The 18169-nt window shown below is 41.0% G+C and overlaps 1 protein-coding gene across 5 annotated transcripts in view; it reads right to left on the bottom strand.

The window, feature by feature from the left end:
• Positions 1-18169, bottom strand: part of mrtfba (myocardin related transcription factor Ba) — a 257395-nt gene that overhangs the window by 163031 nt on the left and 76195 nt on the right. For 4 of the 5 annotated variants that reach the window (XM_072268853.1, XM_072268858.1, XM_072268856.1 and 1 more), the window contains exons 2-3: positions 17677-17783; positions 4925-5001 (exon numbers count right to left, since the gene is read on the bottom strand). The gene's annotated coding sequence lies outside the window, so the exon portion shown is untranslated. The remainder of the gene's footprint in view (positions 1-4924; positions 5002-17676; positions 17784-18169) is intronic. The other variant, XM_072268854.1, reaches the window with a different exon arrangement.

Raw genomic sequence — 18169 nt, 5'->3', positions numbered from 1 at the left:
CTTTTTTATGCTATATATAAATGATTTAGATGATAGAATAGATGGCTTTGTTGCCAAGTCTGCAGATGATACGAACATTGGTGGAGGGGCAGGTAGCGTTGTGGAAACAGGTAGGATGCAGAAGGACTTAGATTAGGATAATGGGCAAGAAAATGGCAATGAAATATAATGTTGGAAAATGCATGGTGATGCATTTTAGTAGAAATAAATGTGTGGACTATATTCTAAACGGGGAGAAAATCCAAAAATCTGAGATGCAAAGGGACTTGGGAGTCCTTGTGCAGAGCATCCTAAAGGATAACTTGTAGGTTGAGTCGGTGGTGAGGAATGCAAATGCAATTTAGCATTCATTTTAAGAGGACTAGAATACAAGAGCAGGGATATGATGCTGAGGCTTTATAAGACACTGGTGAGGTCTTACCTTGAGTATTGTGTACAGTTTTGGGCTCCTCATCTTAGAAGAAATGTGCTGGCATTGAAAAGGGTCCAGAGCAGGTTCACAAGGATGATTCCAGGAATGAAAGGGTATCATCTGAGGCACATCTGATGGCTCTGGGTCTGTACTCGCTGGAATTTAGAAGGATGAGGGGGGTTCTCATTGAAACCTCTTGAATGTTGAAAGGACTAAGCAGAGTAGATGTGGAAAGAATGTTTCCCATGGTGGGAGAGTTTAGGACAAGAGGGCACAGCCTCAGAATAGAGGGGAGTCCATTCAAAACAGAAATACGAAGAAATTTCTTTAGCCAGACAGTGGTGAATTTGTGGAATTTGTTGCCACGTGCAGCTGTGGAGGCCAGGTGTACTTAAGGCAGGGATTGATAGGTTCTTGACTGGACATGGCATCAAAGGTACGAGGAGAAGTCTGGGAAATGGGGTTGAGGAGGAGAAAAAAGGATTAGCCATGATTGAATAGTGGAGCAGACTTGATGGGCCAAATGGCCTAATTCTGCTCCTATGTCTTATGGTCTTATTTGGATCACCAAAATTTATCTACAACGAGGAAAGGTAAAGAAAATGAATGAAAGTGCTCATTCTAACGTTGGTAGCTGAAAAGTGAACACTTGGCAGAATACATTATCTGCCTCTGAACAGATAGGATATGGTTGATGGTCAATTTGGCAACATGTGTGTCTGGGCTCCTATGTGAAGTATGGCCATTTTGGCTGCTGGGAAACATGAACAGGTCTTTAACCAAGCATAACCAGCCTTGACTGAGATTAAGAAAGTTAAGAATTCAGAAATAAAGATGGAGCAGAAACTGACTAAATGAAAATTAAGCTAATGATTTTAGTCAAATTCATCAACAAAAAATGTGCACTTTAGTCTTTTGCCCCACAGTTATGATGGTAATTTGGCTGCTGCTAAAGTTATTTTATAATTCTATTCTGCATTGGACTATATCTGCCTTTGTTGACTGTGCACAAGACAACTTGGCACACTCAAGACTTCTGAGTTCTTCCTGAATCATTCTGGTTGTGGAGGTCCTTGGATTTGTTTATGTAAATTACTTGTGCAAATTTGTCATTTCAAATAGCACTATGAATGAGGGGTAAAAACTGGAAATGACAATGATCCATCCAGCTGAATACATTCAAAATATGTATTTAATTTTAAAGTTGCTGCTTTTGTTGGCTAACTGCCATTTGAAATTATTTTGGCATCTCTCCACCAAAATCCAGAGGCAAAATACTGTATTATCCATATTAAATTTATGATGCCAGAAATTACACTAATCTATCTGATGGCATTATCCTGCTAGCCCTGCCTCTTCTAATGATGCCCATACAACAGTGACGTAGAACATACAGTCACAACTGGTCCACAAAATGTTTCTATTCAGCCTACAATTAGTTCTCCTATCTGCTGGGTTCATACTTAACTGGGGCAGCAACTTGGTTTACAAGCGAACTCCCTGATTAGCAATTTCCAACCATAAAGGTTTCACCTCATGAAATGGTTCGGGTCATCAAACTGTTCTTCCCTATAAAACTATTCTGAGTCATTGCTACAGAGAAAATAGTTGAGCAGAGGGAGAACCAATCTACGTTACACACAGAAATTGGTATTTTAAAAAAAGGAACACATTTTCACAGAGCCAAGTTCCCTACAAAGATGTTTGTTAATTAGTGTAAATAAAACCTACTAAAACACAAAGGAACAAATTGTTTCACTGCATCCTATGATAATATTACGTCTCACTGGGAGATGCCAAACTGCAGCTCAACCTCCCAGTCTCCAGGATGTTGTACTTCCTTTCAGTTTTTAAACACTGTGCAAAACATTCACAAACGTTCATGGGCCATTCGACAAGCATAGTAATCAAAAATATTAGATAGACTGATTCCTAGTATAAGATCAGATTCCTAATCCAAGATTTGGGATGGGATACATAAACATATTTATGCCTAGTTTTACGATGTTGGGGTCAAGGGTAGTAACGTTGAAGGTTTCAGCTAGATTCTTACCATCAGGTAAGCGGACATTGATCATTAAAAGTGGTCAAAGATAATTTCAGATGCTGGCCCAAGTACACACACTCAGAAGCTTAGTCTCAGGCCTTCAACAGATGAGGCATTATAGTCTCTTGGAAAGGGAGGACACACCTACAAAATTACTGGAATAATTTTAGACCATTCGTGCTGCTTCTCCAAGTTTACATTATTTATCTGCCAATCACAGGACCAAAAGGGAAGTGGATCAAGCCATTCCATACCTGCATTCACTGGGTGACATGGAATGCCAATAGGGTCCCAGCTGAAGAGTAAATAAAACTGCAGATAATGAAAATCATTTAACCTAAAAATAGAAAATGCTAGAAACAATAGTAGACTAGTCAGCATCTACAGAAAGAGGAACAGAGTTAATTTTTCATATCATAGGCTTTTCATCAGAATTCTGATGCTCACTCCACAGATGCCTTGCCTGCTAAGTGCTTCCAGAACTTCCTGTTTAATTTTGCCTCATCTGAAAGTTTGGGGCAGAAAATTTACTGCGGTGCTAGTAAGTTCGTAAACACTGTAGAATTTTCTCTATTTCTGCAAAAATATGGCCTAAAATGTAATCAATTTTTCACTCAAGTCCTAAAAATAAAGAGAACATAATTAAATAAATAAAATATTACATTTGTTCCATTTATTTATTGAGAAAACTGATCCAATATTACATGTATTTGTTGGCAAAGGTATGTGCACCTCTGGGGCAATGCCTTTTACAAAAGCTATTTGGAGTCAAGTGTTCCAATAAATGAGATAAGATTGGAGGTGTAGGTTGTAGAGGTGCCCTGCCCTGTAAAAAAAAGACACACAAAGTCAGCTTACTGACAGAGCCTGCTCTTCAAGAAATATCTGTTTATGTGCATTGTAGAGATGCATGAAGCTGAAAAAGGCTACAAAAGCATTTCCAAAGACCTGAGCATTCATCAATCCACAGTATGAGAAAGAGTCCACAAGTGGAGAAAACTCAGTACTGTTGCTACTCCCCTAGGAGTGGGCATCCTACAAAGCTCACACCAAGAGCACAACGTGCAATGCTTAAGGAGGTGAAAAAGAACCCAAGGACAACAGCAAAAGACCTCCAGAAATCTCTAGAACTTGCGAAAGTTGCTGCTCACGTGTTCACTATAAGAAAAACACCGAACAAGAATGGTGTTCATGGAAGGACACTACAGAGGGAACCACTGCTCGCTTAAAAAAAGGAAAAAATTGCTGCACGTCTCGAGTTTGCAAAAGACCACCTGGATATTCTACAATGCTTCTGGGGCAATGTTCTATGCACAGATGAGGAAAAAGTTGAAGTTTTTGGCAGAGATGCACACAACTATGTTTGGAAGAGAAAGGGCACTACATACCAACACCAAAACCTCATCCCAACTGTGAAGAATGGTGGAAAAAGCATCATGGTTTGGGGCTGCTTTGCTGCCCCAGGGCATGGACAGCTTGCAGTCATTGAGGGAACTAAGAATTCAAAATTGTATCAAGAAATTTTACAGGAGAATGTCAGGGTAGCAGTCCGTCACCTGAAGCTTAATAGAAGTTAGATAATGCAACAAGACAACAATCCAAAAGACAAGAGTAAATCAACGACAGAATGGTTTAAAAAGAAGAAAATTTGTGTTTTGGAATGACCAAGTTGAAGTCCTGACCTTAATCCTATAGAAATGTTGTGGAAGACCTGAAGCAAGCAGTTCTTGCAAGGAAGCCCACCAACATCCCAGAGTTAAAAGAGTTTTGTAAGGAGGAATGGCTTAAAATTCCACCAAGCTAATGTGCAGGGCTGATCAACAGTTACCAGAAAGGTTTGGTTGAAGTTATTGATGTACAAGGGGGTCACACCAGTTAATGAAACCAAAGGTTCAAACACTTTTTCCAACAAGTACACGTAATACTGGATCATTTTTCTCAATAAATAAAAGAACAAGTGTCAATATTTTTTGTGTTATTTATTTAATTGGGTTCTTTTAATTTAGTGTTAGGACACATGAAGATCTGATCACATTTTAGGTCATTTATGCAAAAATAGAGAAAATTCTACAGGGTTCACAAACTTTCTAGCACCGCTGTATGTTACAACGCAGCTCTCATAACTAAATTGCACTCACTTACTGAAGCTAACTCATCTGATTTCACAGTACAGCATAGAGTAGCATAAGGTTAGGGTGAGATTAGGGTGATTTATTAGTATGTGAGAACGAACATAATTATAAATGCTATTAAATATTTTCTGAGTGTTAAAATTATGGAAGAGTCACATTATATAAGTAGCAACACTGGTAAGTAGCTTCAATTGCGACTTTGGATATTTCGCATTTGGAGCACCGTTAATTGGATTGAGAAAGGCAGAGGTCAGGGGCATGAATAAGGTGTACTTTTTAGGAAGTAGTATGTTAAGTTTTAATACTAAAGCAACTGAAGAAATAGGCACTTACCTCTTTTTAGAAAACAGGATCACTGCTGTTAACAGAATGTGTTTTCTAAGATGTTAATATCCGATTAGCAGCTGAATCTGGGGAAAAAATGAAATGATCAGAAATTCAAAGTGTAAGAACACAATTGTTTTAGCTACTATTGATATGGCTACCCAAGATCTGTATTCAGTACCACAGCTTCCTGATTCAAATCTGACATGATATTCAAATTCAACAGCTGATTGCAATCTCTGGGAGTTGTGGTCACACAATCATCAGTAGGACACACATAAATGTAATCTTATAAATTACAATAATTAAAATTCCAGATTAATGTATTGAAAAATATTTCGAAACTATAATGGGCAAGTTTAGTATTTCTAAACAATTAAGCTTTGGTCAATATTAAGTAATGTATCTTATTACCATTTGCACAGAACTGGAGGTTTTTTGAGTTTGCAAATTAAACACTTAAAGTTAAAGCAATAAGGTGTAGTTACTTGCCAGGTGATGAAAGTATATACGTGGTCCTGCATACTTGTTAAGCTGAGTACTAATCAAAAAAAATTGTGTGCATCAATTAAAATGAACTTACCACGTAATGACAGCCACTAATTGTAATCTCCAACTTCTTGCACTGAGTTTCAAACCTCAAGTGGCTTCATGAGTTAGTGCTAACTATGGGTCAGTTTACCTTGTGAGATTGTTCACCACCTTCAGTTCTCAGTTACAATGGCTGTAGGAACAGTTTGGTAACACACGTTTAACCAGACCTTGCGCAGTGAGGACATCTGTGATGCACTAACAGAAAGGAGTGTCGGGAGGGGGAGGGTGAAAGTACTTTGCAGTTTGTGCTAACTTTATTGCTGTTCAGATTATAGGTGAAGAAGCACATCTTATCGCATAAGATGCCATGACAGCACTAACAAAACAATTACATTCACAATGTATTCTTGTCAATGTTAAAATTATGGAGGTATACAGCTTGATGGCTTGTGCTACATTTCTAGTGATAGGTGAAAGCTATGTTCTCAAAGAAAAATTTCCAATACAAGAAAAACTTCTTTTGATTTTGGTTATTAAAACCTGAAACTAAACATTGACACAATGTTGAAATAAGAAAAAAACTTAAACTCCATTCACTCCTAGTTGGAAAAGAAACTGATGACTCAGAAGCACACATAACATTTACAATGAGACTTTTCAAAGTCGTGCAGTGTAACAAACTAACTGAGGGATTCCAGCCAGGGCTCATCATTACACATTACACATTACACTATTTAAAGCTACTGTCAAAGGATACTGAAGACACCACCATTCACTTAATATAAACACAACTATACAGACCGGGGGGAGAAATTTAAAAACAAGTTTAAAAACAGGGACAGTCAGCAAGGCTTTGAGAGGGGCAGATCATGTCTAACAAGCCTGATAGAGTTCTTTGAGGAGGTGACCAGGCATATAGATGAGGGTAGTGCAGTGGATGTGATCTATATAGATTTTAGTAAGGCATTTGACAAGGTTCCACACGGTAGGCTTATTCAGAAAGTCAGAAGGCATGGGATCCAGGTAAGTTTGGTCAGGTGGATTCAGAATTGGCTTACCTGCAGAAGGCAGAGGGTCGTGGTGGAGGGAGTACATTCAGATTGGAGGATTGTGACTAGTGGTGTCCCACAAGGATCTGTTCTGGGACCTCTACTTTTCATGATTTTTATTAACGACCGGGATGTGGGGTTAGAAGGGTGGGTTGGCAAGTTTGCAGACATCACAAAGGTTGGTGGTGTTGTAGATAGTGTAGAGGATTATCGAAGATTGCAGAGAGACATTGATAGGATGCAGAAGTGGGCCGAGAAGTGGCAGATGGAGTTCAACCCGGAAAAGTGTGAGGTGGTACACTTTGGAAGGACAAACTCCAAGGCACAGTACAAAGTAAGTGGCAGGATACTTGGTAGTGTGGAGGAGCAGAGGGATCTGGGGGTATATGTCCACAGATCCCTGAAAGTTGCCTCACAGGTGGATAGGGTAGTTAAGAAAGCTTATGGGGTGTTAGCTTTCATAAGTCGAGGGACAGAGTTTAAGAGTCGCGATGTAATGATGAAGCTCTATAAAACTCTGGTTAGGCCACACTTGGAGTACTGTGTCCAGTTCTGGTCGCCTCACTATAGGAAGGATGTGGAAGCATTGGAAAGGGTACAGAGGAGATTTACCAGGATGCTGCCTGGTTTAGAAAGTATGCATTATGATCAGAGATTAAGGGAGCTAGGGCTTTACCCTTTGGAGAGGAGGAGGATGAGAGGAGACATGATAGAGGTGTACAAGATAACAAGAGGAATAGATAGAGTGGATAGCCAGCACCTCTTCCCCAGGGCACCACTGCTCAATACAAGAGGACATGGCTTTAAGGTAAGGGGTGGGAAGTTCAAGGGGGATATTAGAGGAAGGTTTTTTCCACTCAGAGTGGTTGGTGCGTGGAATACACTGCCTGAGTCAATGGTGGAGGCAGATACACTAGTGAAGTTTAAGAGACTGCTAGACAGGTATATGGAGGAATTTAAGGTGGGGGGGTTATATGGGAGGCAGGGTTTGAGGGTTGGCATAACATTGTGGGCCAAAGGGCCTGTACTGTGCTGTACTATTCTATGTTCTATGTTCAAACTCATTTAGGCACACTGATATAAAACTGTGAGGATAGTTGCCCTCTCTGTGAAACCACCAATGCCAACCTCCAACACATCCTGGCAGAATGCAAGGGTGCACTGTCCCAAGGGCGCTACAGATGGCAGCACAACCAGGTCCTAAAGAAGCTGGTGGAGATCCTTGAGACCTGCAGGCAGGATGTGAGAAGCAGCCTTTCTCCAGCGGGATGACAACTCATTCCATTTGTTAAGGCTGGTAAGACCGCTGAATGCACCCGCCTAAGAGTTCCTTTAGAACTCCTCTCCACTAATAAGGAGTGGAACACAAGGGCAGGTCTCGGCAGACAGCTACAGTTCTCCAAGGATATCACCACCACATCACTCCACCCAGATATAGTACTGTGGTCCACAACCACCAAGACAGTCCTCCTCATTGAGTCAATCATCCCAAGGGAGGAAGGAGTAGAGGGTGCCCCATGAGTGGAAGAGGCTGAAGTACTCATACCTGAGTGTAAGAAAGCTGGCTGGAGGACCATCATTTGCCGTGAGGTAGGATGCCAGGGCTCTGTCAGCGCATCATCGACAAGGTTACTCCGTGATATGGCAGTGACTGGAGTGAGGCTCAGGATGGCCACCATAGAGTTGGATGAAGAGGCAGAAAAAGGCAGCTTTTGGCTGTGGTTGAGGAGGAAGTACAGAAATTGGGGGATCAACTAACCCCACTGGAAGCTGCAGGGGTGGCAGGGAGACATGCCTGCCACTGCTCCACCACTAGATGTATCAGGATGAAGGGAGCGAAACATCAATGAGCAGTGGACCGCAGCTGGTGACCCTGCAGCTGACCTAAGGACACTGTTGGAAGTGTAGCAGGCAGCAATGTCAAGCAGGAAACAACATATTCCTGCAAATCTTATTATGCCACAGAAATCTCACAATGAGCGTTTTTTTTTAAGATTATGAAGACACGCAGTCCTCTTTTATTGTCATTTGGTAATGCATGCATTAAGAAATGATACAATATTTCCCCCAGTGTGATATCACAAAACACAGGACAGACCAAGATGGAAAAAACTAACAAAACCACATAAATTATAACATATAGTTACAACAGTGCAACAATACCATAACTTGATGGAGTCCATGAGCACAGTAAAAAGTTCAAAGTCTCTCAAATGTCCCACATCTCACGCAGACAGGAGAAGGAAGAAAAACTCTCCCTGCCATGCCGACCACAGTCCGACTCTGAGTCATCCGAAAACTTCAAGCCTCCGATTAGCTCTCCGACACGAGTACTGAGTGCCATCTCTGTCCGAACAATTCGACCTCAATCTCGGTCACCAACAGCAGGCAAAGCCAGGGATTTTGAGGCCTTCCCTCCAGAAGATTCCCAACCACGCAGTAACAACAGCAGAGAACCGGCATTTCAGAAATTTCTCCAGATGTCCCTCTGTGCTTTCACGTCCCTCTCCATCAAATCAGAATTGTCCACGGCCCCTATTTAATGGATATGATATCATTTTTCATCTGAGGGCTACGCATGCGCAGCGCGTTGCTCTCTCTCCTCCTGCCTTAAGCCAGATTTTACTATTAAATAAATGTCATCAGGAGTATTTCTTTAACCAACCCTGATTACAATTATTTAACATTTCCATACACTGACTTAAACTGTTATGCTGCACCAGGGGCTGTAATTCAATTTTTTGGATGTATGTGTTTTTTTAAATCTATATTAAGTCAAATCAGAAGTAATCACAAGCAAAAAACTAAAGTTGTCTAGTATTTTGAGGACCATACTTTCCTCTGCATGTTGATTTTAACAAAAAGTGTAAATATATCGATACATGTAATCTGTGGGAAGTGGCAACTTTTAATTATTAAATTTAAATTGACTTTTTAAAATTCTTTAAAAGATCTTGAAAAGGACAGAATCCAGATTTGAGATGTCAGTTATTTCTGTGTAAAAGAACTACTGAAACATGATTGATTGTGTGAGTGGAATATTTACCACAAGTATAAGATAAGGATAAGAATGGAGATTGAAGGGGAATGAAAAGGACAGGATATTGAAGAGCAAGTTAATAAAACAAAAGCAAAAAAATTTGCTATCAACAGTGTCAAAGCACAACATACTTAGAGAGGTAACTTGTTCCAAAACACATTTGTAACAGAATGCAACAGAAAAAAAGATTCTAAGTGTAGAAAATACTCTGGAAAACATCAGATGAACAACCAACAATTCACTCATGGAGTTACCAATATAATCACAGGAATATGATCTGCAAGTTAACAACCCCTGCAAAAAAAATTTACTGTAAATCAACTGTAAGGACAGCACTATCTGGATGAAGGATAATTTTAAATTTAGCAATAGTTTCCTTGGCAGATTTTTAAACAATTGTGTAGGTTCGGGCCGATAAGAGACAAACATTTCAGAAAACCGAACTTAATCTTGCTGGCTCCAATTTAAACAAAATGGGTCAGCCAATATTTTCTTATGAGGCAGGTTGGCAAAATACATATTTTGTTGCCAGTATACTCTAACTTGCTTTTGGTTAACAGGGAATTTTAAAGCAAACACTGTTTCCTCTAAGCTGTGTGGGTACACGGCCACACAATACCTGAAACACTCATCACCTTTGTTCCCGCACAGCTGGAATTTTCTTTTATATAAAGATAATTGAGAGTTGAGAGGGTGAGTAGTTTCAAGTTCCTCGGTATACATATCACCAAAGATCTCATCTGGAATTAACACAACAGCTGTTGGCAAAAAAAGCACAACGTCTCTTCCACCTCAGACAACTGAAGTAGTTTGGCATGAGCCTCCAAACCCTCAATACCTTCTACAGGGGCACCATTGAGAGCATCCTGACTGGCTGTATCACTGCCTGGTACAGGAACTGCATCAACATTGATCGCTGGGCACTGCAGAGAGTGGTACGAACAGCCCAGTGCATCTGTGGATGTGAACTCTCCATTGGGGGCATTTATGGCAGCAAGTGAGTAAAGAAGGTCTAGAAGATCATCAGGTACACCAGTCACCCCAACCATAAACTGTTTCAGCTGCTTCCATCTGGCAAATGGTACCACAGCATGTAGACCAGGACCAACAGGCTACGGGACAGCTTCTTTCTACAAGACATTAGACTTTTAAATTCACATGTCTATACATTGCGACGGAGTCCTAACACAAAGATTTTTACTCCCTCACGTTGTGAGATGGATATAAGATTTAAATAAATTCAATTCAATACAATTTTGAGATTATGCTAACATAATTTTGAAATATCTTGTAATTATGTGTAAATGAATATAATCCACGTTTTCTGAATAATGAAAGTATTACAACCTTTACATGGAACCATTTTAGAGCTTCAACACATTTACATTATCAGTGTTTCAAGTTACAACGCTGTTACAAATTATAACAAGGAACACAGAATGGAAGACAGTAGCTCATTGTTAATAAACCACCAGCCCACTGAATGCTGATGCTGTCTAGTCAAAACATTTTACTTTTGCCATTGTGCCTGTCGGTTGTTTTGACTGCTTGACATTGGTTACTTGTGTGGCGAGTTGTGGCTTGTGTTTGTTTGATGTGAAAAATTCTATATTCCATCTTTTTTGGTAGTAATCAAGAGTACCCATGATTTTTCAATTTTCTTTCTAAAATTCATAATATGCACATACCAAAAAACAACATTTAAAGTGCTGAGCACTTTTCAGAGCAATGTTTGATCTGTGCAGCTATATTAAAAAAAAATTGGAGCGAGTGTTGACAGCATCTTATATGTTCTTCCATACATTCATCTGGAGACCAACAGCTCAAGAGAAGCCACTATGAATTACGTAGAGCCATCAAAATGGCAAAACGGCAACACGGACAAAATCCAGTCACAATGACATGCAGCGTACGGCAAGGACTGCACACCATCACAGACTTCAAGAGGAAACGCAGCAGTACAGCCAACATTACCGCCTTGCTCCCAGATGAGCTAAATGTTTTTTTTATGCTTGATTTCAGGTTGATAGGACTGAACCACCGAGGAGAGCCACCAAAAAAACCTGCACCTTGGTCATCTCAGAGGCTGAGGTACGTAGAATATTCCAATGTGTCAACAGTCACAAGGCAGTGGGCCGGACGGCATCCCAGGGCACGTCCTCAACGTGTGCGCTGAACAGTTGGCTGGTGTGTTTACAGACATTTTTAATCTCTCCCTCTCCCAGTGTGTAGTGACCTCCTGTTTCAAATCGTCCATCGTCTCTGTACCTAAGAAAACTAAGGTAGCATGCCTGAACGATTGGCGCCCTGTTGTACTCACCTCGACTGTAAGTAAATGCTTTGAGAGACTGGTTAAAAACCACGTCTGCAGCATGCTACCACACACACTGGACCCCCTACAGTTTGCCTACCGACAGAACTGGCCTACCGATGACACCATAGTCATAGCACTACACACCGTCCTCCCTTACCTGGAGAAGAGGGATGCACATGTTGGAATGCTGACCCTGGACTACAGTTCAGCATTCAACACCATAATTCCCTCCAGACTTAACAGGAAGCTCAGAGACCTCGGCCTGCACCCCATCTTGTGCAGCTGGATCCCAGACTTCCTATCAAATCGCCGACAGGTGGTAAGGATGGGCTCCCTCATCTCTGCCCCTCAACAAAGGTACCCGCCCTAGGGATGTTTCTGAGTCCCCTCCTCCACTCCCTTTATACCCACACTGTACTGCCACACACAGCTCCAATCTGCTGATCAAATTCACAGATCACACGACTTTGATCGGCCTTATTTCTAGCGGTTAAAAGACAGTCTATAGAGGAGAGGTTGACACCCTGACACAGTGGACCTCTGTCTCAAAGTGCAAAAAGCAAAAGAGCTGATTGTGGATTACAGGAGGTACAGAGACAAGCTCTCTCTGATGAACATCAGTGAGTCTGCAGATGAGGGGGCGAGTAGTTTCAAGTTCCTCAGTATACACATCACCGATGATCTCACCTGGACTGTATACACTGGCTTTGTGGCAAAAAAAGCGCACAACAATGCCTCTTCCACCTCAGGCAACTGAAGTAGTTTAGCATGGGCCCCCCAAATTCTCAAGACATTCAACAGGGGCACCATTAAGAGCATAATGACTAGCTATAATACTGCCTGGTATGGGAACTGCATCAACATTGATCGCTGGGCACTGCAGAGAGTGGTACGGACAACCCAGTGCATCTGTGGATGTGAACTTCTCTCCATGGGGGCATTTATGGCAGCAAGTGAGTAAAGAAGGTCTAGAAGATCATCAGGTACACCAGTCACCCCAACCATAAACTGTTTCAGCTGCTTCCATCTGGCAAATGATACTGCAGCATTAAAGCCAGGACCAACAGCCTATGAAACAGCTTCATTCTACAAGCCATTAGACTTATAAATTCACATATCTGTACATTGCGACGGAGTCATAACGCAAAGATTTTTACTTCCTCACATTCTGGGATGGATGTAAGATATAAATAAATTCTAAGTCGTCAAAGCAATTACTGATCTTCATTCAGCACCTACTTAGAATGACAGAACAGGATTCCCAGGATTCAGAAAAACCAGCAACTGAAAGAAGATGATAGGAGCTTCAGGAAGTTGTAACTATGTTTATACCACTGCTTATATGCCAGGATAGTAGGAGGCTTCCTACACCAGCGGTCCCCAACCACTGGGCCGCGGACCGGTATCGGGCCGCGAGGAAACGACATGATTTGGCGATATGAGTCAGCTGCACCTTTCCTCATTCCCTGTCACGCCCACTGTTGAGCTTGAACACACGTGAGGTCATTACGCACGCGTCATCCATGTGAGCGTGGGAAGGAGATCAACTCCTCGAGCTTGCAAATGACGGCGGGTTGAAAAGTATGTTTGACATAACATCTCTGCCGGCATTCTGGATCAAAGTCAAGGCTAAATATCCTGAGGTAGCCATGAAAGCACCGAAAACGTTGCTTCCATTTCCAACATATCTCTGCAATGAATGCAACAAAAACTAAATTGCGGAATAGACTGGACATAAGGAACCCCCTTCGAGTATCACTGTTTCCCATCACCCCTCGATGGGACCGTCTTGTTGCAGGGAACAAGTATTCAGCCCTGGGCTCCCACTGATTCAATGATATTGGTGTGTGGCAATGATTTTATATGTTCATACGAGGAAAATATGTGCTGTGTGTTTAATATCCAAACATTACTTAAGATGTTATGATGCTGTTGACCTATAAGTGACTTTTATAACATATAACAATTACAGCACGGAAACAGGCCATCTCTGCCCTTCTAGTCCGTGCCGAACACTACCCTCACCTAGTCCCACTGACCTGCACTCAGCTCATAACCCTCCATTCCTTTCCTGTCCATATACCTATCCAATTTTTCTTTAAATGATAATATCGAACCTGCCTCTACCACTTCTACTGGAAGTTCATTCAACACTTACTTCATGCTCCCCTGTCCTCCCCTGATAATTATCACTATATTCATGCGACGAAAATATGCGCTGTGTGTTTAATATTAAACTCGTTAGATAAACCCCTTTAGAAACGAAATTAAGTGTATTAGCCACTTATCACCTATATTCCGGTCGTGATTAACACTCTTCCCCCACCCCCGAACAGAATCGCCAAAAACGATTTGTAGAAAAAAAGTGGCAAATACACACACGTGGAAGTCACACATGTACACTGGTGCCCGTGCAAGGCTTCATGGTCATTGTAGTCTTTCTGGGGTAAACACAACGTATTTGACTACTACTCTTGTCCATTGGCAACCCTACTCCCCCCCCCACCCCCACCGGGGTTGGCCAGTCCACAAGAATATTGTCAATAATAAACCGGTCCACGTTGCAAAAAAAGGTTGGGGATCCCTGTCCTACACCATAAAACTCTTTCACCCGCTCCCAAAAAAGCCCTGGTGTTCAACTCCAAATGTGCAAAGCCCATGACTGTGTATTTCCAGAATGCAATTTAAATTCCAGCTTGTCTTCCAAACACCTGCTGGACAGAAGTTTCATAGATTATCTTTTCTTAAAGGTGCAAACTTTGAAATACAGGCATACATTTTTAATACTGATTTTAATGCAAATTATTAAACTGTGAATAGGCATTTCTTTGAATCAATATTAGTAGCACAGAGATACAACTATCCGGGAATTGTGCCTGCCAAATTTCCTCTCCAAACCAAACCAAACCAAATTTTAGCATGAAGATTATTTGCATTATCTCTGATCTCTACAAAGGAGAAATATCACGCTGGCTACAAGAAGTTTAGAGATGCAGTGAAATATGGCCTGCAGCCACTATCCTGTCCATTTAAATTGAAAAATGGAAAATTTTCAGGATATTCATCAATCTCCACATGAAAATTATCTATGCACGTTGCTCATCTTATTGCAAGCCTTCTTTTTCTTTTTTTTCCCTTATTCAGCCATCAATCCCAGACACAATACCAAATAACGTACACACAGTGACCACATCTTTTTTTTCAGGTACTTCCTGTACCTAATAAAGCGGCCACTAAGTGTATGTTCGTGGTCTTCCCTACTGTTGCCCATCCACTTCAAAGTTTGACATGTGCATTCAGAGGTGCCCTTTTACATATGACTGCTGTAACGTGTGGTTATCTGAGTTATTGTCAGCTTAAATCAGCCTGGCCATTCTCCTCTGACCTCTCTCATCAACAAGGCATTTCACCCACAGAACTGTCACTCACTAGGCGTGTTTTTTTTATTGTTTTTCACACCGTACTCTGTAAACTCCAGACACTTGTGTGTGAAAGTTCCAGGTCAGCAGCTTCTGATATACTCAAACCATCCTGTCTGGCACTAACAATCATTCCATGGTCAAAGTCACTTAGATCACATTTTTACCCCATCCTGATGTTTGTTCTGAACAATAACTTAACCTCTTGACCACATGATTGACTGATTAGATATTTGCATTAACTGGAAGACCATAATCTGTGCGGATTGGAAACAACATCTCCACCTCGGTAACAATCAATACTGGGACACTGCAGGGATGTGCACCAGCTCACTGCTCTACTCTCCCTACATTCATGACTGTGTGGCTAGGCATAGCTCAAATGCTATCTATAAATTTGCTGATGATATAACCATTGTTGGCAGAATATCAGACGGTGATGAAAGGCTGCGCAGGAGCAAGATATACCAGTTAGTTGAGTGATGTTACAGCACCAACCTTGCACTCAATGTCAGCAAGACCAGAGAGCTGATTATCAACTTCAGAAAGGGCAAGACGAAGGAACACAAACCAATCCTCAGAGGGATCAGAAGTGGAGAGTGTGAGCAACTTTGAATTCCTGAATACCTCTGGGTCAGTATCTCTGAGGTCCTAACCTTGCTGCAACAAATTGATGTAGCTGTAAAGAAGGCAAGACAGCAGCTATATTTCATTAAGAGTTTGAGGAGATTTGGTTTGTCAACTAAAACACTCGAAAACTTATACAAATGTATCGTGGAGAGCATTCTGACTGGCTGCATCATCTTCTGGTATGGGGGGTGGAGGGGGGGGAAGGTGGGCTACTGCACAAGATCAAAGCAAGTTGCAGAAAGTTGTAAAATTAGTCAGTCCATTACGGGTAGTAGCCTCTATTGTATCCAAGACACCTTCAAGAAGTAACACATACAAAATGCTGAAGGAACTCAGCAGGTCAGGTAGCATCTATGGAAAAAAGGACAGTCGGTGTTTTGGGCCTGTCCTGTTGAAGGGTTTCGGCCCGAAACATCAACTGTACTTTTTTCCATAGATGCTGCCTGGTCTGCTGAGCTCCTCCAGCATTTCGTGTGTGGGGGCTCGGATTTCCAGCATCTGCAGATTTTCTCTTGTTTGCATCTTCAATGAGCAGTGCCTTAGGAAGGCAGCATCCATCATTAAGGACCCCCACCACATGCCCTCTTCTCACTGTTACCATATGAAAGGAGGTACATACTCAGCGATTCAGGAGCAACTTCTTCCCCTCTACCATCCGATTTCTAAATGGACATTGAACCCAATAACAACACCTCACTACTTTTTCATTTATGTTTTTATTGCACTACTTATTTTAACTTAACTATTTAACAGACATATCCATACTTACTGCAATTCAGTATTTTTCTCTATATGTAGTTACCGTGTATTTCATTGTATTGCTGCCGTAAAGTTAACAAATTTCACGCTCGTGATATTAAATCTGATTCTGAGTAACAAGGTCTACAGGCGTTCCTAATAAAATGGCCACCGAGTGGAGAATCATCTGTTCTTCATTTGACTGACACAGGTATACCCAAAGCAACACTAGCTAGCTAGGTTGAATGTGTTCCTTCAACACAGAATCTAAAAATAACTGTGATTTCCCCTTTGTCACCATAGGAAATGATGCTGATTTAAAGATGATCATGAGATGTTTCTGTTCTGTATACCTCAAGGCCATGTAAGATATTTATTTATTTGAACCTCTTTCAAAGAAGATCAGAAGGTACTTGCACCATACAATACTGAGTAAAAAAAATCAACTTGAAGTGATACATATTATTATACCATAGTTTTCTCAATAATTTCTATTAATTGGTCCACAACTTTGAGTTTGCAAATTCCTTCTCCCACCAAAAAACTATCAAAGAAACACAAGTTCAAAGTAAAATGTATTATCAGATGACATACATGTCACCATATAAAACCCTGAGATTTTTTTTCCTGCGGGCATACTTAGCAAATCTATAGAACAGTAACTAAATTGTAAACATCAGGGACTATAAACTGTAAACAAACTGTGCAAATGCAGATATAAATAAATAGCAATAAATATAACAGAGTCCTTAAATGAGTGTAACTATCCCTTTTTGTTCAAGAGCCTGATGGTTGAGAGGTAGTAACTGTTCTTGGACCTGGAGGTGCGAGCCCTGAGGCACCTGTACCTTCTACCTGATGGCGGCAGCAAGAAAAGAGCATGGGCTGGGTGGTGAGGATCTTTGATGATGGATGCTGCTTTTCTACGGCAACATTTCATGTAGATGTGCTCAATGGTTGGGAAGGTTTTACCCATGATGTACTGGGCCGTCATATGCACATCATGCCAAACATCCTTAGTTTAAAAATAAACTTACTTCAAGTAGATGGCCCACTTTTTTCTTCTAAGGCCACGTCTGTAGTTCAATGTTTACATGTAGAAACATCCAACATTTGTTAGAACATGATGAGATTAAGCAGTTAACTGCAAACAGAAGACAAGAATTTCTATTAGTAAAATTTATTTTCCTTACACAATAAATTATGCAGTTCATCTGACCCAGATCATTGAAATTGGCCAGCAGCTGAATTCAGTCCTTGTATGATCAGTGTTCATGTTTTCAGAAGCACTTAGTGGCCATTGCAATAAACATACTGAAAATACATACAGCATACACGTTCCTTCTGTCAAATTAGTCATTACACAAAGCTAATGAAAGACCTTGTCGGGTAATAATAGCTTTTTTGGGTTTCTATGGCTCATGAAGAGAAGCAGCTGACATGAGAAGTGAACTGCAAAAGTAGCAGGTAAATTATTTTTTCTTTGCATTGTGTGAGGCCTGGAGAAATAGGATACATGCTCCACTCACC

The sequence above is a fragment of the Mobula birostris genome, chromosome 9 (genome assembly GCF_030028105.1).
Source record: "Mobula birostris isolate sMobBir1 chromosome 9, sMobBir1.hap1, whole genome shotgun sequence".
Taxonomy (NCBI): domain Eukaryota; kingdom Metazoa; phylum Chordata; class Chondrichthyes; order Myliobatiformes; family Myliobatidae; genus Mobula; species Mobula birostris.
Note: the sequence above shows the minus strand (reverse complement) of the source record. Positions and strands in the feature narration are given on the sequence as shown.